Below are 26,822 nucleotides of genomic sequence, written 5' to 3'. Positions count from 1 at the left end.
TTTGTTGGTTTTCATCTAATGAACTTGTTTCAGTCAGCTAGATCTTTCTTCTTCAAAGCAAAAAGATTTTATCTTCAAATACAAGAACTTTTCGTGGTTTTGTTGGTTTTCAGCAAATGAAAATATTTCAGCGAGCTAGAAGTTTTTTCTTCAATAGCGTCAGATTTTATCTGAAAATACAAGAACTTTGCGTGGTTCTTGTCAATTTTTGTTGGTTTTCATCTAATGAACTTATTTCAGTCAGCTCGATCTTTCTTCCTCAATGCAAAAAGATTTTATCTTCAAATACAAGAACTTTTCGTGGTTTTGTTGATTTTCAGCAAATGAACATATTTCAGCGAGCTCAAAGTTTTTTCTTTAATAGAGGAAGGTTTTATCTTAAAATACAAGAACCTTTCGTGGTTCTTGTCAATTTTTGTTGGTTTTCATCTCATGAACTTATTTCAGTCAGCTAGATCTTTCTTCTTCAAAGCAAAACGATTTTATCTTCAAATACAAGAACTTTTCGTGGTTTTGTTGGTTTTCAGCAAATGAACATATTTCAGCGAGCTAGAAGTTTTTTCTTCAATAGCGTCAGATTTTATCTTAAAATACAAGAACTTTTCGTGGTTCTTGTCAATTTTTGTTGGTTTTCATCGAATGAACTTATTTCAGTCAGCTGGATCTTTCTTCTTCAAAGCAAAAAGATTTTATCTTCAAATTCAAGAACTTTTCGTGGTTTTGTTAATTTTCAGCAAATGAACATATTTCAGCGAGCGAGAAGTTTTTTCTTTAATAGCGTCAGATTTTATCTTAAAATACAAGAACTTTTCGTGGTTCTTGTCAATTTTTGTTGGTTTTCATCTAATGAACTTGTTTCAGTCAGCTAGATCTTTCTTCTTTAATGCAAAAAGATTTTATCTTCAAATACAAGAACTTTTCGTGGTTTTGTTGATTTTCAGCAAATGAACATATTTCAGCGAGCAAGAAGTTTTTTCTTTAATAGCGTCAGATTTTATCTTAAAATACAAGAACTTTTCGTGGTTCTTGTCAATTTTTGTTGGTTTTCATCTAATGAACTTGTTTCAGTCAGCTAGATCTTTCTTCTTTAATGCAAAAAGATTTTATCTTCAAATACAAGAACTTTTCGTGGTTTTGTTGATTTTCAGCAAATGAACATATTTCAGCGAGCTCAAAGTTTTTTCTTTGATAGCAGAAGATTTTATCTTAAAATACAAGAACTTTTCGTGGTTCTTGTCAATTTTTGTTGGTTTTCATCTAATGAACTTATTTCAGTCAGCTCGATCTTTCTTCTTCAAAGCAAAAAGATTTTATCTTCAAATACAAGAACTTTTCGTGGTTTTGTTGGTTTTCAGCAAATGAACATATTTCAGCGAGCTAGAAGTTTTTTCTTCAATCGCGTCAGATTTTATCTTAAAATACAAGAACTTTTCGTGGTTCTTGTCAATTTTTGTTGGTTTTCATCTAATGAACTTGTTTCAGTCAGCTAGATCTTTCTTCTTTAATGCAAAAAGATTTTATCTTCAAATACAAGAACTTTTCGTGGTTTTGTTGATTTTCAGCAAATGAACATATTTCAGCGAGCTCAAAGTTTTTTCTTTAATAGCAGAAGATTTTATCTTAAAATACAATAACTTTTCGTGGTTCTTGTCAATTTTTGTTGGTTTCATCTAATGAACTTATTTCAGTCAGCTAGATCTTTCTTCTTTAATGCAAAAAGATTTTATCTTCAAATACAAGAACTTTTCGTGGTTTTGTTGATTTTCAGCAAATTAACATATTTCAGCGAACTCAAAGTTTTTTCTTCAAGCGGAAGATTTTATCTTAAAATACAAGAACTTTTCGTGGTTCTTGTCAATTTTTGTTGGTTTTCATCTAATGAGCTTATTTCAGTCAGCTAGATCTTTCTTCTTCAAAGCAAAAAGATTTTATCTTCAAATTCTAGAACTTTTCGTGGTTTTGTTGGTTTTCAGCAAATGAACATATTTCAGCGAGCTTGAAGTTTTTTCTTCAATAGCGTCAGATTTTATCTTAAAATACACGAAATTTTCGTGGTTCTTGTCAATTTTTGTTGGTTTTCATCTAATGAACTTATTTCAGTCAGCTAGATCTTTCTTCTTTAATGCAAAAAGATTTTATCTTCAAATACAAGAACTTTTCGTGGTTTTGTTGATTTTCAGCAAATGAACATATTTCAGCGAGCTCAAAGTTTTCGTGGTTTTGTTGATTTTCAGCAAATGAACATATTTCAGCGAGCTGAAAGTTTTTTCTTTAATAGCGGAAGATTTTATCTTAAAATACAAGAACTTTTCGTGGTTCTTGTCAATTTTTGTTGGTTTTCATCTAATGAACTTATTTCAGTCAGCTAGATCTTTCTTCTTCAAAGCAAAAAGATTTTATCTTCAAATACAAGAACTTTTCGTGGTTTTGTTGGTTTTCAGCAAATGAACATATTTCAGCGAGCTCGAAGTTTTTTCTTCAATAGCGTCAGATTTTAGCTTAAAATACAAGAACTTTTCGTGGTTCTTGTCAATTTTTGTTGGTTTTCATCGAATGAACTTATTTCAGTCAGCTAGATCTTTCTTCTTTAATGCAAAAAGATTTTATCTTCAAATACAAGAACTTTTCGTGGTTTTGTTGATTTTCAGCAAATGAACATATTTCAGCGAGCTCAAAGTTTTTTCTTTAACAGCAGAAGATTTTATCTTAAAATACAAGAACTTTTCGTGGTTCTTGTCAATTTTTGTTGGTTTTCATCTAATGAACTTATTTCAGTCAGCTAGATCTTTGTTCTTCAAAGCAAAAAGATTTTATCTTCAAATACAAGAACTTTTCGTGGTTTTGTTGGTTTTCAGCAAATGAACATATTTCAGCGAGCTAGAAGTTTTTTCTTCAATCGCGTCAGATTTTATCTTAAAATACAAGAACTTTTCGTGGTTCTTGTCAATTTTTGTTGGTTTTCATCTAATGAACTTGTTTCAGTGAGCTAGATCTTTCTTCTTTAATGCAAAAAGATTCTATCTTCAAATACAAGAACTTTTCGTGGTTTTGTTGATTTTCAGCAAATGAACATATTTCAGCAAGCTGAAAGTTTTTACTTTAATAGCGGAAGATTTTATCTTAAAATACAAGAACTTTTCGTGGTTCTTGTCAATTTTTGTTGGTTTTCATCTAATGAACTTATTTCAGTCAGCTGGATCTTTCTTCTTCAAAGCAAAAAGATTTTATCTTCAAATTCAAGAACTTTTCGTGGTTTTGTTGGTTTTCAGCAAATGAACATATTTCAGCGAGCTTGAAGTTTTTTCTTCAATAGCGTCAGATTTTATCTTAAAATACAAGAACTTTTCGTGGTTCTTGTCAATTTTTGTTGGTTTTGATCTGAAGAACTTCTTTCAGTCAGCTCGATCTTTCTACCTCAAAGCAAAAAGATTTTATCTTCAAATACAAGAACTTTTCGTGGTTTTGTTAATTTTCAGCAAATGAACATATTTCAGCGAGCTAGAAGTTTTTTCTTCAATCGCGTCAGATTTTATCTTAAAATACAAGAACTTTTCGTGGTTCTTGTCAATTTTTGTTGGTTTTCATCGAATGAACTTGTTTCAGTCAGCTAGATCTTTCTTCTTTAATGCAAAAAGATTTTATCTTCAAATACAAGAACCTTTCGTGGTTTTGTTGATTTTCAGCAAATGAACATATTTCAGCGAGCTCAAAGTTTTTTCTTTAATAGCGGAAGATTTTATCTTAAAATACAAGAACTTTTCGTGGTTCTTGTCAATTTTTGTTGGTTTTCATCTAATGAACTTATTTCAGTCAGCTGGATCTTTCTTCTTCAAAGCAAAAAGATTTTATCTTCAAATTCAAGAACTTTTCGTGGTTTTGTTGGTTTTCAGCAAATGAACATATTTCAGCGAGCTTGAAGTTTTTTCTTCAATAGCGTCAGATTTTATCTTAAAATACAAGAACTTTTCGTGGTTCTTGTCAATTTTTGTTGGTTTTGATCTGAAGAACTTCTTTCAGTCAGCTCGATCTTTCTACCTCAAAGCAAAAAGATTTTATCTTCAAATACAAGAACTTTTCGTGGTTTTGTTAATTTTCAGCAAATGAACATATTTCAGCGAGCTAGAAGTTTTTTCTTCAATCGCGTCAGATTTTATCTTAAAATACAAGAACTTTTCGTGGTTCTTGTCAATTTTTGTTGGTTTTCATCGAATGAACTTGTTTCAGTCAGCTAGATCTTTCTTCTTTAATGCAAAAAGATTTTATCTTCAAATACAAGAACTTTTCGTGGTTTTGTTGATTTTCAGCAAATGAACATATTTCAGCGAGCTCAAAGTTTTTTCTTTAATAGCGGAAGATTTTATCTTAAAATACAAGAACTTTTCGTGGTTCTTGTCAATTTTTGTTGGTTTTCATCTAATGAACTTATTTCAGTCAGCTAGATCTTTCTTCTTCAAAGCAAAAAGATTTTATCTTCAAATACAAGAACTTTTCGTGGTTTTGTTGGTTTTCAGCAAATGAACATATTTCAGCGAGCGAGAAGTTTTTTCTTCAATCGCGTCAGATTTTATCTTAAAATACAAGAACTTTTCGTGGTTCTTGTCAATTTTTGTTGGTTTTCATCTAATGAACTTGTTTCAGTGAGCTAGATCTTTCTTCTTTAATGCAAAAAGATTCTATCTTCAAATACAAGAACTTTTCGTGGTTTTGTTGATTTTCAGCAAATGAACATATTTCAGCAAGCTGAAAGTTTTTACTTTAATAGCGGAAGATTTTATCTTAAAATACAAGAACTTTTCGTGGTTCTTGTCAATTTTTGTTGGTTTTCATCTAATGAACTTATTTCAGTCAGCTGGATCTTTCTTCTTCAAAGCAAAAAGATTTTATCTTCAAATTCAAGAACTTTTCGTGGTTTTGTTGGTTTTCAGCAAATGAACATATTTCAGCGAGCTTGAAGTTTTTTCTTCAATAGCGTCAGATTTTATCTTAAAATACAAGAACTTTTCGTGGTTCTTGTCAATTTTTGTTGGTTTTGATCTGAAGAACTTCTTTCAGTCAGCTCGATCTTTCTACCTCAAAGCAAAAAGATTTTATCTTCAAATACAAGAACTTTTCGTGGTTTTGTTAATTTTCAGCAAATGAACATATTTCAGCGAGCTAGAAGTTTTTTCTTCAATCGCGTCAGATTTTATCTTAAAATACAAGAACTTTTCGTGGTTCTTGTCAATTTTTGTTGGTTTTCATCGAATGAACTTGTTTCAGTCAGCTAGATCTTTCTTCTTTAATGCAAAAAGATTTTATCTTCAAATACAAGAACTTTTCGTGGTTTTGTTGATTTTCAGCAAATGAACATATTTCAGCGAGCTCAAAGTTTTTTCTTTAATAGCGGAAGATTTTATCTTAAAATACAAGAACTTTTCGTGGTTCTTGTCAATTTTTGTTGGTTTTCATCTAATGAACTTATTTCAGTCAGCTAGATCTTTCTTCTTCAAAGCAAAAAGATTTTATCTTCAAATACAAGAACTTTTCGTGGTTTTGTTGGTTTTCAGCAAATGAACATATTTCAGCGAGCTAGAAGTTTTTTCTTCAATCGCGTCAGATTTTGTCTTAAAATACAAGAACTTTTCGTGGATCTTGTCAATTTTTGTTGGTTTTCATCTCATGAACTTATTTCAGTCAGCTGGATCTTTCTTCTTCAAAGCAAAAAGATTTTATCTTCAAATTCAAGAACTTTTCGTGGTTTTGTTGGTTTTCAGCAAATGAACATATTTCAGCGAGCTTGAAGTTTTTTCTTCAATAGCGTCAGAATTTATCTTAAAATACAAGAACTTTTCGTGGTTCTTGTCAATTTTTGTTGGTTTTCATCTAATGAACTTGTTTCAGTCAGCTAGATCTTTCTTCTTTAATGCAAAAAGCTTTTATCTTCAAATACAAGAACTTTTCGTGGTTTTGTTGATTTTCAGCAAATGAACATATTTCAGCGAGCTCAAAGTTTTTTCTTTAATAGCGTCAGATTTTATCTTAAAATACAAGAACTTTTCGTGGTTCTTGTCAATTTTTGTTGGTTTTCATCTAATGAACTTGTTTCAGTCAGCTAGATCTTTCTTCTTCAAAGCAAAAAGATTTTATCTTCAAATACAAGAACTTTTCGTGGTTTTGTTGGTTTTCAGCAAATGAACATATTTCAGCGAGCTAGAAGTTTTTTCTTCAATAGCGTCAGATTTTATCTGAAAATACAAGAACTTTGCGTGGTTCTTGTCAATTTTTGTTGGTTTTCATCTAATGAACTTATTTCAGTCAGCTCGATCTTTCTTCCTCAATGCAAAAAGATTTTATCTTCAAATACAAGAACTTTTCGTGGTTTTGTTGATTTTCAGCAAATGAAGATATTTCAGCGAGCTCAAAGTTTTTTCTTTAATAGCGGAAGATTTTATCTTAAAATACAAGAACTTTTCGTGGTTCTTGTCAATTTTTGTTGGTTTTCATCTAATGAACTTATTTCAGTCAGCTGGATCTTTCTTCTTCAAAGCAAAAAGATTTTATCTTCAAATTCAAGAACTTATCGTGGTTTTGTTGGTTTTCAGCAAATGAACATATTTCAGCGAGCTTGAAGTTTTTTCTTCAATAGCGTCAGATTTTATCTTAAAATACAAGAACTTTTCGTGGTTCTTGTCAATTTTTGTTGGTTTTGATCTGAAGAACTTCTTTCAGTCAGCTCGATCTTTCTACCTCAAAGCAAAAAGATTTTATCTTCAAATACAAGAACTTTTCGTGGTTTTGTTAATTTTCAGCAAATGAACATATTTCAGCGAGCTAGAAGTTTTTTCTTCAATCGCGTCAGATTTTATCTTAAAATACAAGAACTTTTCGTGGTTCTTGTCAATTTTTGTTGGTTTTCATCGAATGAACTTGTTTCAGTCAGCTAGATCTTTCTTCTTTAATGCAAAAAGATTTTATCTTCAAATACAAGAACTTTTCGTGGTTTTGTTGATTTTCAGCAAATGAACATATTTCAGCGAGCTCAAAGTTTTTTCTTTAATAGCGGAAGATTTTATCTTAAAATACAAGAACTTTTCGTGGTTCTTGTCAATTTTTGTTGGTTTTCATCTAATGAACTTATTTCAGTCAGCTGGATCTTTCTTCTTCAAAGCAAAAAGATTTTATCTTCAAATTCAAGAACTTTTCGTGGTTTTGTTGGTTTTCAGCAAATGAACATATTTCAGCGAGCTTGAAGTTTTTTCTTCAATAGCGTCAGATTTTATCTTAAAATACAAGAACTTTTCGTGGTTCTTGTCAATTTTTGTTGGTTTTGATCTGAAGAACTTCTTTCAGTCAGCTCGATCTTTCTACCTCAAAGCAAAAAGATTTTATCTTCAAATACAAGAACTTTTCGTGGTTTTGTTAATTTTCAGCAAATGAACATATTTCAGCGAGCTAGAAGTTTTTTCTTCAATCGCGTCAGATTTTATCTTAAAATACAAGAACTTTTCGTGGTTCTTGTCAATTTTTGTTGGTTTTCATCGAATGAACTTGTTTCAGTCAGCTAGATCTTTCTTCTTTAATGCAAAAAGATTTTATCTTCAAATACAAGAACTTTTCGTGGTTTTGTTGGTTTTCAGCAAATGAACATATTTCAGCGAGCTAGAAGTTTTTTCTTCAATCGCGTCAGATTTTGTCTTAAAATACAAGAACTTTTCGTGGATCTTGTCAATTTTTGTTGGTTTTCATCTCATGAACTTATTTCAGTCAGCTGGATCTTTCTTCTTCAAAGCAAAAAGATTTTATCTTCAAATTCAAGAACTTTTCGTGGTTTTGTTGGTTTTCAGCAAATGAACATATTTCAGCGAGCTTGAAGTTTTTTCTTCAATAGCGTCAGAATTTATCTTAAAATACAAGAACTTTTCGTGGTTCTTGTCAATTTTTGTTGGTTTTCATCTAATGAACTTGTTTCAGTCAGCTAGATCTTTCTTCTTTAATGCAAAAAGCTTTTATCTTCAAATACAAGAACTTTTCGTGGTTTTGTTGATTTTCAGCAAATGAACATATTTCAGCGAGCTCAAAGTTTTTTCTTTAATAGCGTCAGATTTTATCTTAAAATACAAGAACTTTTCGTGGTCCTTGTCAATTTTTGTTGGTTTTCATCTAATGAACTTGTTTCAGTCAGCTAGATCTTTCTTCTTCAAAGCAAAAAGATTTTATCTTCAAATACAAGAACTTTTCGTGGTTTTGTTGGTTTTCAGCAAATGAACATATTTCAGCGAGCTAGAAGTTTTTTCTTCAATAGCGTCAGATTTTATCTGAAAATACAAGAACTTTGCGTGGTTCTTGTCAATTTTTGTTGGTTTTCATCTAATGAACTTATTTCAGTCAGCTCGATCTTTCTTCCTCAAAGCAAAAAGATTTTATCTTCAAATACAAGAACTTTTCGTGGTTTTGTTGATTTTCAGCAAATGAAGATATTTCAGCGAGCTCAAAGTTTTTTCTTTAATAGCGGAAGGTTTTATCTTAAAATACAAGAACCTTTCGTGGTTCTTTTCAATTTTTGTTGGTTTTCATCTCATGAACTTATTTCAGTCAGCTAGATCTTTCTTCTTCAAAGCAAAAAGATTTTATCTTCAAATACAAGAACTTTTCGTGGTTTTGTTGGTTTTCAGCAAATGAACATATTTCAGCGAGCTGGAAGTTTTTTCTTCAATAGCGTCAGATTTTATCTTAAAATACAAGAACTTTTCGTGGTTCTTGTCAATTTTTGTTGGTTTTCATCGAATGAACTTATTTCAGTCAGCTGGATCTTTCTTCTTCAAAGCAAAAAGATTTTATCTTCAAATTCAAGAACTTTTCGTGGTTTTGTTGGTTTTCAGCAAATGAACATATTTCAGCGAGCTTGAAGTTTTTTCTTCAATAGCGTCAGATTTTATCTTAAAATACAGGAACTTTTCGTGGTTCTTGTCAATTTTTGTTGGTTTTGATCTGAAGAACTTCTTTCAGCCAACTCGATCTTTCTACCTCAAAGCAAAAAGATTTTATCTTCAATTACAAGAACTTTTCGTGGTTTTGTTAATTTTCAGCAAATGAACATATTTCAGCGAGCGAGAAGTTTTTTCTTTAATAGCGTCAGATTTTATCTTAAAATACAAGAACTTTTCGTGGTTCTTGTCAATTTTTGTTGGTTTTCATCTAATGAACTTGTTTCAGTCAGCTAGATCTTTCTTCTTTAATGCAAAAAGATTTTATCTTCAAATACAAGAACTTTTCGTGGTTTTGTTGATTTTCAGCAAATGAACATATTTCAGCGAGCAAGAAGTTTTTTCTTTAATAGCGGAAGATTTTATCTTAAAATACAAGAACTTTTCGTGGTTCTTCTCAATTTTTGTTGGTTTTCATCGAATGAACTTATTTCAGTCAGCTGGATCTTTCTTCTTCAAAGCAAAAAGATTTTATCTTCAAATTCAAGAACTTTTCGTGGTTTTGTTGGTTTTCAGCAAATGAACATATTTCAGCGAGCTTGAAGTTTTTTCTTCAATAGCGTCAGATTTTATCTTAAAATACAAAAACTTTTCGTGGTTCTTGTCAATTTTTGTTGGTTTTGATCTGAAGAACTTCTTTTCGTCAGCTCGATCTTTCTACCTCAAAGCAAAAAGATTTTATCTTCAAATACAAGAACTTTTCGTGGTTTTGTTAATTTTCAGCAAATGAACATATTTCAGCGAGCGAGAAGTTTTTTCTTTAATAGCGTCAGATTTTATCTTAAAATACAAGAACTTTTCGTGGTTCTTGTCAATTTTTGTTGGTTTTCATCTAATGAACTTGTTTCAGTCAGCTAGATCTTTCTTCTTTAATGCAAAAAGATTTTATCTTCAAATACAAGAACTTTTCGTGGTTTTGTTGATTTTCAGCAAATGAACATATTTCAGCGAGCAAGAAGTTTTTTCTTTAATAGCGTCAGATTTTATCTTAAAATACAAGAACTTTTCGTGGTTCTTGTCAATTTTTGTTGGTTTTCATCTAATGAACTTGTTTCAGTCAGCTGGATCTTTCTTCTTTAATGCAAAAAGATTTTATCTTCAAATACAAGAACTTTTCGTGGTTTTGTTGGTTTTCAGCAAATGAACATATTTCAGCGAGCTAGAAGTTTTTTCTTCAATCGCGTCAGATTTTATCTTAAAATACAAGAACTTTTCGTGGTTCTTGTCAATTTTTGTTGGTTTTCATCTAATGAACTTGTTTCAGTCAGCTAGATCTTTCTTCTTTAATGCAAAAAGATTTTATCTTCAAATACAAGAACTTTTCGTGGTTTTGTTGATTTTCAGCAAATGAACATATTTCAGCGAGCTCAAAGTTTTTTCTTTAATAGCGGAAGATTTTATCTTAAAATACAAGAACTTTTCGTGGTTCTTGTCAATTTTTGTTGGTTTTCATCTAATGAACTTATTTCAGTCAGCTGGATCTTTCTTCTTCAAAGCAAAAAGATTTTATCTTCAAATACAAAAACTTTTCGTGGTTTTGTTGATTTTCAGCAAATGAACATATTTCAGCGAGCTAGAAGTTTTTTCTTTGATAGCAGAAGATTTTATCTTAAAATACAAGAACTTTTTGTGGTTCTTGTCAATTTTTGTTGGTTTTCATCTAATGAACTTATTTCAGTCAGCTAGATCTTTCTTCTTCAAAGCAAAAAGATTTTATCTTCAAATACAAGAACTTTTCGTGGTTTTGTTGATTTTCAGCAAATTAACATATTTCAGCGAGCTCAAAGTTTTTTCTTCAACCGGAAGATTTTATCTTAAAATACAAGAACTTTTCGTGGTTCTTGTCAATTTTTGTTGGTTTTCATCTAATGAACTTGTTTCAGTCAGCTAGATCTTTCTTCTTTAATGCAAAAAGATTTTATCTTCAAATACAAGAACTTTTCGTGGACTTGTTGATTTTCAGCAAATTAACATATTTCAGCGAGCTCAAAGTTTTTTCTTCAAGCGGAAGATTTTATCTTAAAATACAAGAACTTTTCGTGGTTCTTGTCAATTTTTGTTGGTTTTCATCTAATGAACTTATTTCAGTCAGCTAGATCTTTCTTCTTCAAAGCAAAAAGATTTTATCTTCAAATTCAAGAACTTTTCGTGGTTTTGTTGGTTTTCAGCAACTGAACATATTTCAGCGAGCTTGAAGTTTTATCTTCAATAGCGTCAGATTTTATCTTAAAATACAAGAACTTTTCGTGGTTCTTGTCAATTTTTGTTGGTTTTCATCGAATGAACTTATTTCAGTCAGCTGGATCTTTCTTCTTCAAAGCAAAAAGATTTTATCTTCAAATTCAAGAACTTTTCGTGGTTTTGTTGGTTTTCAGCAAATGAACATATTTCAGCGAGCTTGAAGTTTTTTCTTCAATAGCGTCAGATTTTATCTTAAAATACAAGAACTTTTCGTGGTTCTTGTCAATTTTTGTTGGTTTTGATCTGAAGAACTTCTTTCAGTCAGCTCGATCTTTCTACCTCAAAGCAAAAAGATTTTATCTTCAAATAGAAGAACTTTTCGTGGTTTTGTTAATTTTCAGCAAATGAACATATTTCAGCGAGCGAGAAGTTTTTTCTTTAATAGCGTCAGATTTTATCTTAAAATACAAGAACTTTTCGTGGTTCTTGTCAATTTTTGTTGGTTTTCATCTAATGAACTTGTTTCAGTCAGCTAGATCTTTCTTCTTTAATGCAAAAAGATTTTATCTTCAAATACAAGAACTTTTCGTGGTTTTGTTGATTTTCAGCAAATGAACATATTTCAGCGAGCTCAAAGTTTTTTCTTTGATAGCAGAAGATTTTATCTTAAAATACAAGAACTTTTCGTGGTTCTTGTCAATTTTTGTTGGTTTTCATCTAATGAACTTATTTCAGTCAGCTAGATCTTTCTTCTTCAAAGCAAAAAGATTTTATCTTCAAATACAAGAACTTTTCGTGTTTTTGTTGGTTTTCAGCAAATGAACATATTTCAGCGAGCTAGAAGTTTTTTCTTCAATCGCGTCAGATTTTATCTTAAAATACAAGAACTTTTCGTGGTTCTTGTCAATTTTTGTTGGTTTTCATCTAATGAACTTGTTTCAGTCAGCTAGATCTTTCTTCTTTAATGCAAAAAGATTTTATCTTCAAATACAAGAACTTTTCGTGGTTTTGTTGATTTTCAGCAAATTAACATATTTCAGCGAGCTCAAAGTTTTTTCTTTAAAGCAGAAGATTTTATCTTAAAATACAAGAACTTTTCGTGGTTCTTGTCAATTTTTGTTGGTTTTCATCTGATGAACTTATTTCAGTCAGCTAGATCTTTCTTCTTCAAAGCAAAAAGATTTTATCTTCAAATACAAGAACTTTTCGTGGTTTCGTTGGTTTTCAGCAAATGAACATATTTCAGCGAGCGAGAAGTTTTTTCTTCAATCGCGTCAGATTTTATCTTAAAATAGAAGAACTTTTCGTGGTTCTTGTCAATTTTTGTTGGTTTTCATCCAATGAACTTGTTTCAGTCAGCGAGATCTTTCTTCTTTAATGCAAAAAGATTTTATCTTCAAATACAAGAACTTTTCGTGGTTTTGTTGATTTTCAGCAAATTAACAGATTTCAGCGAGCTCAAAGTTTTTTCTTCAAGCGGAAGATTTTATCTTAAAATACAAGAACTTTTCGTGGTTCTTGTCAATTTTTGTTGGTTTTCATCTAATGAACTTATTTCAGTCAGCTAGATCTTTCTTCTTCAAACCAAAAAGATTTTATCTTCAAATTCAAGAACTTTTCGTGGTTTTGTTGGTTTTCAGCAAATGAACATATTTCAGCGAGCTTGAAGTTTTTTCTTCAATCGCGTCAGATTTTATCTTAAAATGCAAGAACTTTTCGTGGTTCCTGTCAATTTTTGTTGGTTTTCATCTAATGAACTTCTTTCAGTCAGCAAGATCTTTCTTCTTTAATGCAAAAAGATTTTATCTTCAAATACAAGAACTTTTCGTGGTTTTGTTGATTTTCAGCAAATGAACATATTTCAGCGAGCAAGAAGTTTTTTCTTTAATAGCGTCAGATTTTATCTTAAAATACAAGAACTTTTCGTGGTTCTTGTCAATTTTTGTTGGTTTTCATCTAATGAACTTGTTTCAGTCAGCTAGATCTTTCTTCTTTAATGCAAAAAGATTTTATCTTCAAATACAAGAACTTTTCGTGGTTTTGTTGATTTTCAGCAAATTAACATATTTCAGCGAGCTAGAAGTTTTTTCTTCAATCGCGTCAGATTTTATCTTAAAATACAAGAACTTTTCGTGGTTCTGATCAATTTTTGTTGGTTTTCATCTAATGAACTTGTTTCAGTCAGCTAGATCTTTCTTCTTTAATGCAAAAAGATTTTATCTTCAAATACAAGAACTTTTCGTGGTTTTGTTGATTTTCAGCAAATGAACATATTTCAGCGAGCTCAAAGTTTTTTCTTTAATAGCGGAAGATTTTATCTTAAAATACAAGAACTTTTCGTGGTTCTTGTCAATTTTTGTTGGTTTTCATCTGATGAACTTATTTCAGTCAGCTAGATCTTTCTTCATCAAAGCAAAAAGATTTTATCTTCAAATACAAGAACTTTTCGTGGTTTTGTTGGTTTTCAGCAAATGAACATATTTCAGCGAGCTGGAAGTTTTTTCTTCAATCGCGTCAGATTTTGTCTTAAAATACAAGAACTTTTCGTGGATCTTGTCAATTTTTGTTGGTTTTCATCTAATGAACTTATTTCAGTCAGCTGGATCTTTCTTCTTCAAAGCAAAAAGATTTTATCTTCAAATTCAACAACTTTTCGTGGTTTTGTTGGTTTTCAGCAAATGAACATATTTCAGCGAGCTTGAAGTTTTTTCTTCAATAGCGTCAGATTTTATCTTAAAATACAAGAACTTTTCGTGGTTCTTGTCAATTTTTGTTGGTTTTCATCTAATGAACTTGTTTCAGTCAGCTAGATCTTTCTTCTTTAATGCAAAAAGATTTTATCTTCAAATACAAGAACTTTTCGTGGACTTGTTGATTTTCAGCAAATTAACATATTTCAGCGAGCTCAAAGTTTTTTCTTCAAGCGGAAGATTTTATCTTAAAATACAAGAACTTTTCGTGGTTCTTGTCAATTTTTGTTGGTTTTCATCTAATGAACTTATTTCAGTCAGCTAGATCTTTCTTCTTCAAAGCAAAAAGATTTTATCTTCAAATTCAAGAACTTTTCGTGGTTTTGTTGGTTTTCAGCAACTGAACATATTTCAGCGAGCTTGAAGTTTTATCTTCAATCGCGTCAGATTTTATCTTAAAATACAAGAACTTTTCGTGGTTCTTGTCAATTTTTGTTGGTTTTCATCGAATGAACTTATTTCAGTCAGCTGGATCTTTCTTCTTCAAAGCAAAAAGATTTTATCTTCAAATTCAAGAACTTTTCGTGGTTTTGTTGGTTTTCAGCAAATGAACATATTTCAGCGAGCTTGAAGTTTTTTCTTCAATAGCGTCAGATTTTATCTTAAAATACAAGAACTTTTCGTGGTTCTTGTCAATTTTTGTTGGTTTTGATCTGAAGAACTTCTTTCAGTCAGCTCGATCTTTCTACCTCAAAGCAAAAAGATTTTATCTTCAAATACAAGAACTTTTCGTGGTTTTGTTAATTTTCAGCAAATGAACATATGTCAGCGAGCGAGAAGTTTTTTCTTTAATAGCGTCAGATTTTATCTTAAAATACAAGAACTTTTCGTGGTTCTTGTCAATTTTTGTTGGTTTTCATCTAATGAACTTGTTTCAGTCAGCTAGATCTTTCTTCTTTAATGCAAAAAGATTTTATCTTCAAATACAAGAACTTTTCGTGGTTTTGTTGATTTTCAGCAAATGAACATATTTCAGCGAGCTCAAAGTTTTTTCTTTGATAGCAGAAGATTTTATCTTAAAATACAAGAACTTTTCGTGGTTCTTGTCAATTTTTGTTGGTTTTCATCTAATGAACTTATTTCAGTCAGCTAGATCTTTCTTCTTCAAAGCAAAAAGATTTTATCTTCAAATACAAGAACTTTTCGTGTTTTTGTTGGTTTTCAGCAAATGAACATATTTCAGCGAGCTAGAAGTTTTTTCTTCAATCGCGTCAGATTTTATCTTAAAATACAAGAACTTTTCGTGGTTCTTGTCAATTTTTGTTGGTTTTCATCTAATGAACTTGTTTCAGTCAGCTAGATCTTTCTTCTTTAATGCAAAAAGATTTTATCTTCAAATACAAGAACTTTTCGTGGTTTTGTTGATTTTCAGCAAATGAACATATTTCAGCGAGCTCAAAGTTTTTTCTTTAAAGCAGAAGATTTTATCTTAAAATACAAGAACTTTTCGTGGTTCTTGTCAATTTTTGTTGGTTTTCATCTGATGAACTTATTTCAGTCAGCTAGATCTTTCTTCTTCAAAGCAAAAAGATTTTATCTTCAAATTCAAGAACTTTTCGTGGTTTTGTTGGTTTTCAGCAAATGAACATATTTCAGCGAGCTTGAAGTTTTTTCTTCAATCGCGTCAGATTTTATCTTAAAATGCAAGAACTTTTCGTGGTTCCTGTCAATTTTTGTTGGTTTTCATCTAATGAACTTCTTTCAGTCAGCAAGATCTTTCTTCTTTAATGCAAAAAGATTTTATCTTCAAATACAAGAACTTTTCGTGGTTTTGTTGATTTTCAGCAAATGAACATATTTCAGCGAGCAAGAAGTTTTTTCTTTAATAGCGTCAGATTTTATCTTAAAATACAAGAACTTTTCGTGGTTCTTGTCAATTTTTGTTGGTTTTCATCTAATGAACTTGTTTCAGTCAGCTAGATCTTTCTTCTTTAATGCAAAAAGATTTTATCTTCAAATACAAGAACTTTTCGTGGTTTTGTTGATTTTCAGCAAATTAACATATTTCAGCGAGCTAGAAGTTTTTTCTTCAATCGCGTCAGATTTTATCTTAAAATACAAGAACTTTTCGTGGTTCTGATCAATTTTTGTTGGTTTTCATCTAATGAACTTGTTTCAGTCAGCTAGATCTTTCTTCTTTAATGCAAAAAGATTTTATCTTCAAATACAAGAACTTTTCGTGGTTTTGTTGATTTTCAGCAAATGAACATATTTCAGCGAGCTCAAAGTTTTTTCTTTAATAGCGGAAGATTTTATCTTAAAATACAAGAACTTTTCGTGGTTCTTGTCAATTTTTGTTGGTTTTCATCTGATGAACTTATTTCAGTCAGCTAGATCTTTCTTCATCAAAGCAAAAAGATTTTATCTTCAAATACAAGAACTTTTCGTGGTTTTGTTGGTTTTCAGCAAATGAACATATTTCAGCGAGCTGGAAGTTTTTTCTTCAATCGCGTCAGATTTTGTCTTAAAATACAAGAACTTTTCGTGGATCTTGTCAATTTTTGTTGGTTTTCATCTAATGAACTTATTTCAGTCAGCTGGATCTTTCTTCTTCAAAGCAAAAAGATTTTATCTTCAAATTCAAGAACTTTTCGTGGTTTTGTTGGTTTTCAGCAAATGAACATATTTCAGCGAGCTTGAAGTTTTTTCTTCAATAGCGTCAGATTTTATCTTAAAATACAAGAACTTTTCGTGGTTCTTGTCAATTTTTGTTGGTTTTCATCTAATGAACTTGTTTCAGTCAGCTAGATCTTTCTTCTTTAATGCAAAAAGATTTTATCTTCAAATACAAGAACTTTTCGTGGTTTTGTTGATTTTCAGCAAATGAACATATTTCAGCGAGCAAGAAGTTTTTTCTTTAATAGCGTCAGATTTTATCTTAAAATACAAGAACTTTTCGTGGTTCTTGTCAATTTTTGTTGGTTTTGATCTGAAGAACTTCTTTCAGTCAGCTCGATCTTTCTACCTCAAAGCAAAAAGATTTTATCTTCAAATACAAGAACTTTTCGTGGTTTTGTTAATTTTCAGCAAATGAACATATTTCAGCGAGCGAGAAGTTTTTTCTTTAATAGCGTCAGATTTTATCTTAAAATACAAGAACTTTTCGTGGTTCTTGTCAATTTTTGTTGGTTTTCATCTAATGAACTTGTTTCAGTCAGCTAGATCTTTCTTCTTTAATGCAAAAAGATTTTATCTTCAAATACAAGAACTTTTCGTGGTTTTGTTGATTTTCAGCAAATGAACATATTTCAGCGAGCTCAAAGTTTTTTCTTTAATAGCAGAAGATTTTATCTTAAAATACAAGAACTTTTCGTGGTTCTTGTCAATTTTTGTTGGTTTTCATCTAATGAACTTATTTCAGTCAGCTAGATCTTTGCTCTTCAAAGCAAAAAGATTTTATCTTCAAATACAAGAACTTTTCGTGGTTTTGTTGGTTTTCAGCAAATGAACATATTTCAGCGAGCTAGAAGTTTTTTCTTCAATCGCGTCAGATTTTATCTTAAAATACAAGAACATTTTGTGGTTCTTGTCAATTTTTGTTGGTTTTCATCTAATGAACTTGTTTCAGTTAGCTGGATCTTTCTTCTTTAATGCAAAAAGATTTTATCTTCAAATACAAGAACTTTTCGTGGTTTTGTTGATTTTCAGCAAATGAACATATTTCAGCGAGCTCAAAGTTTTTTCTTTAATAGCGGAAGATTTTATCTTAAAATACAAGAGCTTTTCGTGGTTCTTGTCAATTTTTGTTGGTTTTCATCGAATGAACTTATTTCAGTCAGCTGGATCTTTCTTCTTCAAAGCAAAAAGATTTTATCTTCAAATTCAAGAACTTTTCGTGGTTTTGTTGGTTTTCAGCAAATGAACATATTTCAGCGAGCTTGAAGTTTTTTCTTCAATAGCGTCAAATTTTATCTTAAAATACAAGAACTTTTCGTGGTTCTTGTCAATTTTTGTTGGTTTTGATCTGAAGAACTTCTTTCAGTCAGCTCGATCTTTCTACCTCAAAGCAAAAAGATTTTATCTTCAAATACAAGAACTTTTCGTGGTTTTGTTAATTTTCAGCAAATGAACATATTTCAGCGAGCGAGAAGTTTTTTCTTTAATAGCGTCAGATTTTATCTTAAAATACAAGAACTTTTCGTGGTTCTTGTCAATTTTTGTTGGTTTTCATCTGATGAACTTGTTTCAGTCAGCTAGATCTTTCTTCTTTAATGCAAAAAGATTTTATCTTCAAATACAAGAACTTTTCGTGGTTTTGTTGATTTTCTGCAAATGAACATATTTCAGCGAGCAAGAAGTTTTTTCTTTAATAGCGTCAGATTTTATCTTAAAATACAAGAACTTTTCGTGGTTCTTGTCAATTTTTGTTGGTTTTCATCTAATGAACTTGTTTCAGTCAGCTAGATCTTTCTTCTTTAATGCAAAAATATTTTATCTTCAAATACAAGAACTTTTCGTGGTTTTGTTGATTTTCAGCAAATTAACATATTTCAGCGAGCTCAAAGTTTTGTCTTTAATAGCAGAAGATTTTATCTTAAAATACAAGAACTTTTCGTGGTTCTTGTCAATTTTTGTTGGTTTTCATCTCATGAACTTATTTCAGTCAGCTGGATCTTTCTTCTTCAAAGTAAAAAGATTTTATCTTCAAATACAAGAACTTTTCGTGGTTTTGTTGGTTTTCAGCAAATGAACATATTTCAGCGAGCGAGAAGTTTTTTCTTCAATTGCGTCGGATTTTATCTTAAAATACAAGAACTTTTCGTGGTTCTTGTCAATTTTTGTTGGTTTTCATCTAATGAACTTATTTCAGTTAGCTGGATCTTTCTTCTTCAAAGCAAAAAGATTTTATCTTCAAATACAAGAACTTTTCGTGGTTTTGTTGGTTTTCAGCAAATGAACATATTTCAGCGAGCTAGAAGTTTTTTCTTCAATCGCGTCAGATTTTGTCTTAAAATACAAGAACTTTTCGTGGATCTTGTCAATTTTTGTTGGTTTTGATCGGATGAACTTCTTTCAGTCAGCTCGATCTTTCTACCTCAAAGCAAAAAGATTTTATCTTCAAATACAAGAACTTTTCGTGGTTCTTGTCAATTTTTGTTGGTTTTCATCTAATGAACTTATTTCAGTCAGCTAGATCTTTCTTCTTCAAAGCAAAAAGATTTTATCTTCAAATACAAGAACTTTTCGTGGTTTTGTTGATTTTCAGCAAATGAACATATTTCAGCGAGCTCAAAGTTTTTTCTTTCATAGCAGAAGATTTTATCTTAAAATACAAGAACTTTTCGTGGTTCTTGTCAATTTTTGTTGGTTTTCATCTAATGAACTTATTTCAGTCAGCCAGATCTTTCTTCTTCAAAGCAAAAAGATTTTATCTTCAAACACAAGAACTTTTCGTGGTTTTGTTGGTTTTCAGCAAATGAACATATTTCAGCGAGCTAGAAGTTTTTTCTTCAATCGCGTCAGATTTTATCTTAAAATAGAAGAACTTTTCGTGGTTCTTGTCAATTTTTTTTGGTTTTCATCTCATGAACTTGTTTCAGTCAGCTAGATCTTTCTTCTTTAATGCAAAAAGATTTTATCTTCAAATACAAGAACTTTTCGTGGTTTTGTTGATTTTCAGCAAATGAACATATTTCAGCGAGGAAGAAGTTTTTTCTTTAATAGAGGAAGATTTTATCTTAAAATACAAGAACTTTTCGTGGTTCTTGTCAATTTTTGTTGGTTTTCCTCTAATGAACTTGTTTCAGTCAGCTAGATCTTACTTCTTTAATGCAAAAAGATTTTATCTTCAAATACAAGAACTTTTCGTGGTTTTGTTGATTTTCAGCAAATGAACATATTTCAGCGAGGAAGAAGTTTTTTCTTTAATAGCGTCAGATTTTATCTTAAAATACAAGAACTTTTCGTGGTTCTTGTCAATTTTTGTTGGTTTTCATCTAATGAACTTGTTTCAGTCAGCTAGATCTTTCTTCTTTAATGCAAAAAGATTTTATCTTCAAATACAAGAACTTTTCGTGGTTTTGTTGATTTTCAGCAAATGAACATATTTCAGCGAGGAAGAAGTTTTTTCTTTAATAGCGTCAGATTTTATCTTAAAATACAAGAACTTTTCGTGGTTCTTGTCAATTTTTGTTGGTTTTCATCTAATGAACTTGTTTCAGTCAGCTAGATCTTTCTTCTTTAATGCAAAAAGATTTTATCTTCAAATACAAGAACTTTTCGTGGTTTTGTTGATTTTCAGCAAATTAACATATTTCAGCGAGCTCAAAGTTTTTTCTTTAATAGCAGAAGATTTTATCTTAAAATACAAGAACTTTTCGTGGTTCTTGTCAATTTTTGTTGGTTTTCATCTAATGAACTTATTTCAGTCAGCGAGATCTTTCTTCTTCAAAGCAAAAAGATTTTATCTTCAAATACAAGAACTTTTCGTGGTTTTGTTGGTTTTCAGCAAATGAACATATTTCAGCGAGCTGGAAGTTTTTTCTTCAATCGCGTCAGATTTTATCTTAAAATACAAGAACTTTTCGTGGTTCTGATCAATTTTTGTTGGTTTTCATCTAATGAACTTGTTTCAGTCAGCTAGATCTTTCTTCTTTAATGCAAAAAGATTTTATCTTCAAATACAAGAACTTTTCGTGGTTTTGTTGATTTTCAGCAAATGAACATATTTCAGCGAGGAAGAAGTTTTTTCTTTAATAGCGTCAGATTTTATCTTAAAATACAAGAACTTTTCGTGGTTCTTGTCAATTTTTGTTGGTTTTCATCTAATGAACTTGTTTCAGTCAGCTAGATCTTTCTTCTTTAATGCAAAAAGATTTTATCTTCAAATACAAGAACTTTTCGTGGTTTTGTTGGTTTTCAGCAAATGAACATATTTCAGCGAGCTAGAAGTTTTTTCTTCAATAGCGTCAGATTTTATCTTAAAATACAAGAACCTTTCGTGGTTCTTGTCAATTTTTGTTGGTTTTCATCTAATGAACTTATTTCAGTCAGCTGGATCTTTCTTCTTCAAAGCAAAAAGATTTTATCTTCAAATTCAAGAACTTTTCGTGGTTTTGTTGGTTTTCAGCAAATGAACATATTTCAGCGAGCTTGAAGTTTTTTCTTCAATAGCGTCAGATTTTATCTTAAAATACAAGAACTTTTCGTGGTTCTTGTCAATTTTTGTTCGTTTTGATCTGATGAACTTCTTTCAGTCAGCTAGATCTTTCTTCTTTAATGCAAAAAGATTTTATCTTCAAATACAAGAACTTTTCGTGGTTTTGTTGATTTTCAGCAAATGAACATATTTCAGCGAGGAAGAAGTTTTTTCTTTAATAGCGTCAGATTTTATCTTAAAATACAAGAACTTTTCGTGGTTCTTGTCAATTTTTGTTGGTTTTCATCTAATGAACTTGTTTCAGTCAGCTAGATCTTTCTTCTTTAATGCAAAAAGATTTTATCTTCAAATACAAGAACTTTTCGTGGTTTTGTTGATTTTCAGCAAATTAACATATTTCAGCGAGCTCAAAGTTTTTTCTTTAATAGCAGAAGATTTTATCTTAAAATACAAGAACTTTTCGTGGTTCTTGTCAATTTTTGTTGGTTTTCATCTAATGAACTTATTTCAGTCAGCGAGATCTTTCTTCTTCAAAGCAAAAAGATTTTATCTTCAAATACAAGAACTTTTCGTGGTTTTGTTGGTTTTCAGCAAATGAACATATTTCAGCGAGCTGGAAGTTTTTTCTTCAATCGCGTCAGATTTTATCTTAAAATACAAGAACTTTTCGTGGTTCTGATCAATTTTTGTTGGTTTTCATCTAATGAACTTGTTTCAGTCAGCTAGATCTTTCTTCTTTAAAGCAAAAAGATTTTATCTTCAAATACAAGAACTTTTCGTGGTTTTGTTGATTTTCAGCAAATGAACATATTTCAGCGAGCTCAAAGTTTTTTCTTTAATAGCGGAAGATTTTATCTTAAAATACAAGAACTTTTCGTGGTTCTTGTCAATTTTTGTTGGTTTTCATCTAATGAACTTGTTTCAGTCAGCTAGATCTTTCTTCTTTAATGCAAAAAGATTTTATCTTCAAATACAAGAACTTTTCGTGGTTTTGTTGATTTTCAGCAAATGAACATATTTCAGCGAGCTCAAAGTTTTTTCTTTGATAGCAGAAGATTTTATCTTAAAATACAAGAACTTTTCGTGGTTCTTGTCAATTTTTGTTGGTTTTCATCTGATGAACTTATTTCAGTCAGCTAGATCTTTCTTCTTCAAAGCAAAAAGATTTTATCTTCTAATACAAGAACTTTTCGTGGTTTTGTTGGTTTTCAGCAAATGAACATATTTCAGCGAGCTAGAAGTTTTTTCTTCAATAGCGTCAGATTTTATCTTAAAATACAAGAACCTTTCGTGGTTCTTGTCAATTTTTGTTGGTTTTCATCTAATGAACTTATTTCAGTCAGCTGGATCTTTCTTCTTCAAAGCAAAAAGATTTTATCTTCAAATTCAAGAACTTTTTGTGGTTTTGTTGGTTTTCAGCAAATGAACATATTTCAGCGAGCTCAAAGTTTTTTCTTTAATAGCGGAAGGTTTTATCTTAAAATACAAGAACCTTTCGTGGTTCTTGTCAATTTTTGTTGGTTTTCATCTAATGAGCTTATTTCAGTCAGCTAGATCTTTCTTCTTCAAAGCAAAAAGATTTTATCTTCAAATACAAGAACTTTTCGTGGTTTTGTTGGTTTTCAGCAAATGAACATATTTCAGCGAGCTCAAAGTTTTTTCTTTAATAGCGGAAGATTTTATCTTAAAATACAAGAACTTTTCGTGGTTCTTGTCAATTTTTGTTGGTTTTCATCTAATGAACTTGTTTCAGTCAGCTAGATCTTTCTTCTTTAATGCAAAAAGATTTTATCTTCAAATACAAGAACTTTTCGTGGTTTTGTTGATTTTCAGCAAATGAACATATTTCAGCGAGCTCAAAGTTTTTTCTTTGATAGCAGAAGATTTTATCTTAAAATACAAGAACTTTTCGTGGTTCTTGTCAATTTTTGTTGGTTTTCATCTAATGAACTTATTTCAGTCAGCTAGATCTTTCTTCTTCAAAGCAAAAAGATTTTATCTTCAAATACAAGAACTTTTCGTGTTTTTGTTGGTTTTCAGCAAATGAACATATTTCAGCGAGCTAGAAGTTTTTTCTTCAATCGCGTCAGATTTTATCTTAAAATACAAGAACCTTTCGTGGTTCTTGTCAATTTTTGTTGGTTTTCATCTAATGAACTTATTTCAGTCAGCTGGATCTTTCTTCTTCAAAGCAAAAAGATTTTATCTTCAAATTCAAGAACTTTTCGTGGTTTTGTTGGTTTTCAGCAAATGAACATATTTCAGCGAGCTTGAAGTTTTTTCTTCAATAGCGTCAGATTTTATCTTAAAATACAAGAACTTTTCGTGGTTCTTGTCAATTTTTGTTCGTTTTGATCTGATGAACTTCTTTCAGTCAGCTAGATCTTTCTTCTTTAATGCAAAAAGATTTTATCTTCAAATACAAGAACTTTTCGTGGTTTTGTTGATTTTCAGCAAATGAACATATTTCAGCGAGGAAGAAGTTTTTTCTTTAATAGCGTCAGATTTTATCTTAAAATACAAGAACTTTTCGTGGTTCTTGTCAATTTTTGTTGGTTTTCATCTAATGAACTTGTTTCAGTCAGCTAGATCTTTCTTCTTTAATGCAAAAAGATTTTATCTTCAAATACAAGAACTTTTCGTGGTTTTGTTGATTTTCAGCAAATTAACATATTTCAGCGAGCTCAAAGTTTTTTCTTTAATAGCAGAAGATTTTATCTTAAAATACAAGAACTTTTCGTGGTTCTTGTCAATTTTTGTTGGTTTTCATCTAATGAACTTATTTCAGTCAGCGAGATCTTTCTTCTTCAAAGCAAAAAGATTTTATCTTCAAATACAAGAACTTTTCGTGGTTTTGTTGGTTTTCAGCAAATGAACATATTTCAGCGAGCTGGAAGTTTTTTCTTCAATCGCGTCAGATTTTATCTTAAAATACAAGAACTTTTCGTGGTTCTGATCAATTTTTGTTGGTTTTCATCTAATGAACTTGTTTCAGTCAGCTAGATCTTTCTTCTTTAAAGCAAAAAGATTTTATCTTCAAATACAAGAACTTTTCGTGGTTTTGTTGATTTTCAGCAAATGAACATATTTCAGCGAGCTCAAAGTTTTTTCTTTAATAGCGGAAGATTTTATCTTAAAATACAAGAACTTTTCGTGGTTCTTGTCAATTTTTGTTGGTTTTCATCTAATGAACTTGTTTCAGTCAGCTAGATCTTTCTTCTTTAATGCAAAAAGATTTTATCTTCAAATACAAGAACTTTTCGTGGTTTTGTTGATTTTCAGCAAATGAACATATTTCAGCGAGCTCAAAGTTTTTTCTTTGATAGCAGAAGATTTTATCTTAAAATACAAGAACTTTTCGTGGTTCTTGTCAATTTTTGTTGGTTTTCATCTGATGAACTTATTTCAGTCAGCTAGATCTTTCTTCTTCAAAGCAAAAAGATTTTATCTTCTAATACAAGAACTTTTCGTGGTTTTGTTGGTTTTCAGCAAATGAACATATTTCAGCGAGCTAGAAGTTTTTTCTTCAATAGCGTCAGATTTTATCTTAAAATACAAGAACCTTTCGTGGTTCTTGTCAATTTTTGTTGGTTTTCATCTAATGAACTTATTTCAGTCAGCTGGATCTTTCTTCTTCAAAGCAAAAAGATTTTATCTTCAAATTCAAGAACTTTTTGTGGTTTTGTTGGTTTTCAGCAAATGAACATATTTCAGCGAGCTCAAAGTTTTTTCTTTAATAGCGGAAGGTTTTATCTTAAAATACAAGAACCTTTCGTGGTTCTTGTCAATTTTTGTTGGTTTTCATCTAATGAGCTTATTTCAGTCAGCTAGATCTTTCTTCTTCAAAGCAAAAAGATTTTATCTTCAAATACAAGAACTTTTCGTGGTTTTGTTGGTTTTCAGCAAATGAACATATTTCAGCGAGCTCAAAGTTTTTTCTTTAATAGCGGAAGATTTTATCTTAAAATACAAGAACTTTTCGTGGTTCTTGTCAATTTTTGTTGGTTTTCATCTAATGAACTTGTTTCAGTCAGCTAGATCTTTCTTCTTTAATGCAAAAAGATTTTATCTTCAAATACAAGAACTTTTCGTGGTTTTGTTGATTTTCAGCAAATGAACATATTTCAGCGAGCTCAAAGTTTTTTCTTTGATAGCAGAAGATTTTATCTTAAAATACAAGAACTTTTCGTGGTTCTTGTCAATTTTTGTTGGTTTTCATCTAATGAACTTATTTCAGTCAGCTAGATCTTTCTTCTTCAAAGCAAAAAGATTTTATCTTCAAATACAAGAACTTTTCGTGTTTTTGTTGGTTTTCAGCAAATGAACATATTTCAGCGAGCTAGAAGTTTTTTCTTCAATCGCGTCAGATTTTATCTTAAAATACAAGAACTTTTCGTGGTTCTTGTCAATTTTTGTTGGTTTTCATCTAATGAACTTGTTTCAGTCAGCTAGATCTTTCTTCTTTAATGCAAAAAGATTTTATCTTCAAATACAAGAACTTTTCGTGGTTTTGTTGATTTTCAGCAAATGAACATATTTCAGCGAGCTCAAAGTTTTTTCTTTAAAGCAGAAGATTTTATCTTAAAATACAAGAACTTTTCGTGGTTCTTGTCAATTTTTGTTGGTTTTCATCTGATGAACTTATTTCAGTCAGCTAGATCTTTCTTCTTCAAAGCAAAAAGATTTTATCTTCAAATACAAGAACTTTTCGTGGTTTCGTTGGTTTTCAGCAAATGAACATATTTCAGCGAGCGAGAAGTTTTTTCTTCAATCGCGTCAGATTTTATCTTAAAATAGAAGAACTTTTCGTGGTTCTTGTCAATTTTTGTTGGTTTTCATCCAATGAACTTGTTTCAGTCAGCGAGATCTTTCTTCTTTAATGCAAAAAGATTTTATCTTCAAATACAAGAACTTTTCGTGGTTTTGTTGATTTTCAGCAAATTAACAGATTTCAGCGAGCTCAAAGTTTTTTCTTCAAGCGGAAGATTTTATCTTAAAATACAAGAACTTTTCGTGGTTCTTGTCAATTTTTGTTGGTTTTCATCTAATGAACTTATTTCAGTCAGCTAGATCTTTCTTCTTCAAAGCAAAAAGATTTTATCTTCAAATTCAAGAACTTTTCGTGGTTTTGTTGGTTTTCAGCAAATGAACATATTTCAGCGAGCTTGAAGTTTTTTCTTCAATCGCGTCAGATTTTATCTTAAAATGCAAGAACTTTTCGTGGTTCCTGTCAATTTTTGTTGATTTTCATCTAATGAACTTCTTTCAGTCAGCAAGATCTTTCTTCTTTAATGCAAAAAGATTTTATCTTCAAATACAAGAACTTTTCGTGGTTTTGTTGATTTTCAGCAAATGAACATATTTCAGCGAGCAAGAAGTTTTTTCTTTAATAGCGTCAGATTTTATCTTAAAATACAAGAACTTTTCGTGGTTCTTGTCAATTTTTGTTGGTTTTCATCTAATGAACTTGTTTCAGTCAGCTAGATCTTTCTTCTTTAATGCAAAAAGATTTTATCTTCAAATACAAGAACTTTTCGTGGTTTTGTTGATTTTCAGCAAATTAACATATTTCAGCGAGCTAGAAGTTTTTTCTTCAATCGCGTCAGATTTTATCTTAAAATACAAGAACTTTTCGTGGTTCTGATCAATTTTTGTTGGTTTTCATCTAATGAACTTGTTTCAGTCAGCTAGATCTTTCTTCTTTAATGCAAAAAGATTTTATCTTCAAATACAAGAACTTTTCGTGGTTTTGTTGATTTTCAGCAAATGAACATATTTCAGCGAGCTCAAAGTTTTTTCTTTAATAGCGGAAGATTTTATCTTAAAATA

Source organism: Heptranchias perlo, chromosome 6 (assembly GCF_035084215.1).
Source record: "Heptranchias perlo isolate sHepPer1 chromosome 6, sHepPer1.hap1, whole genome shotgun sequence".
Classification (NCBI taxonomy): Eukaryota; Metazoa; Chordata; class Chondrichthyes; order Hexanchiformes; family Hexanchidae; genus Heptranchias; species Heptranchias perlo.
The sequence above is the reverse complement of the archived record's forward strand: the minus strand, read 5'-3'. Positions refer to the sequence as shown.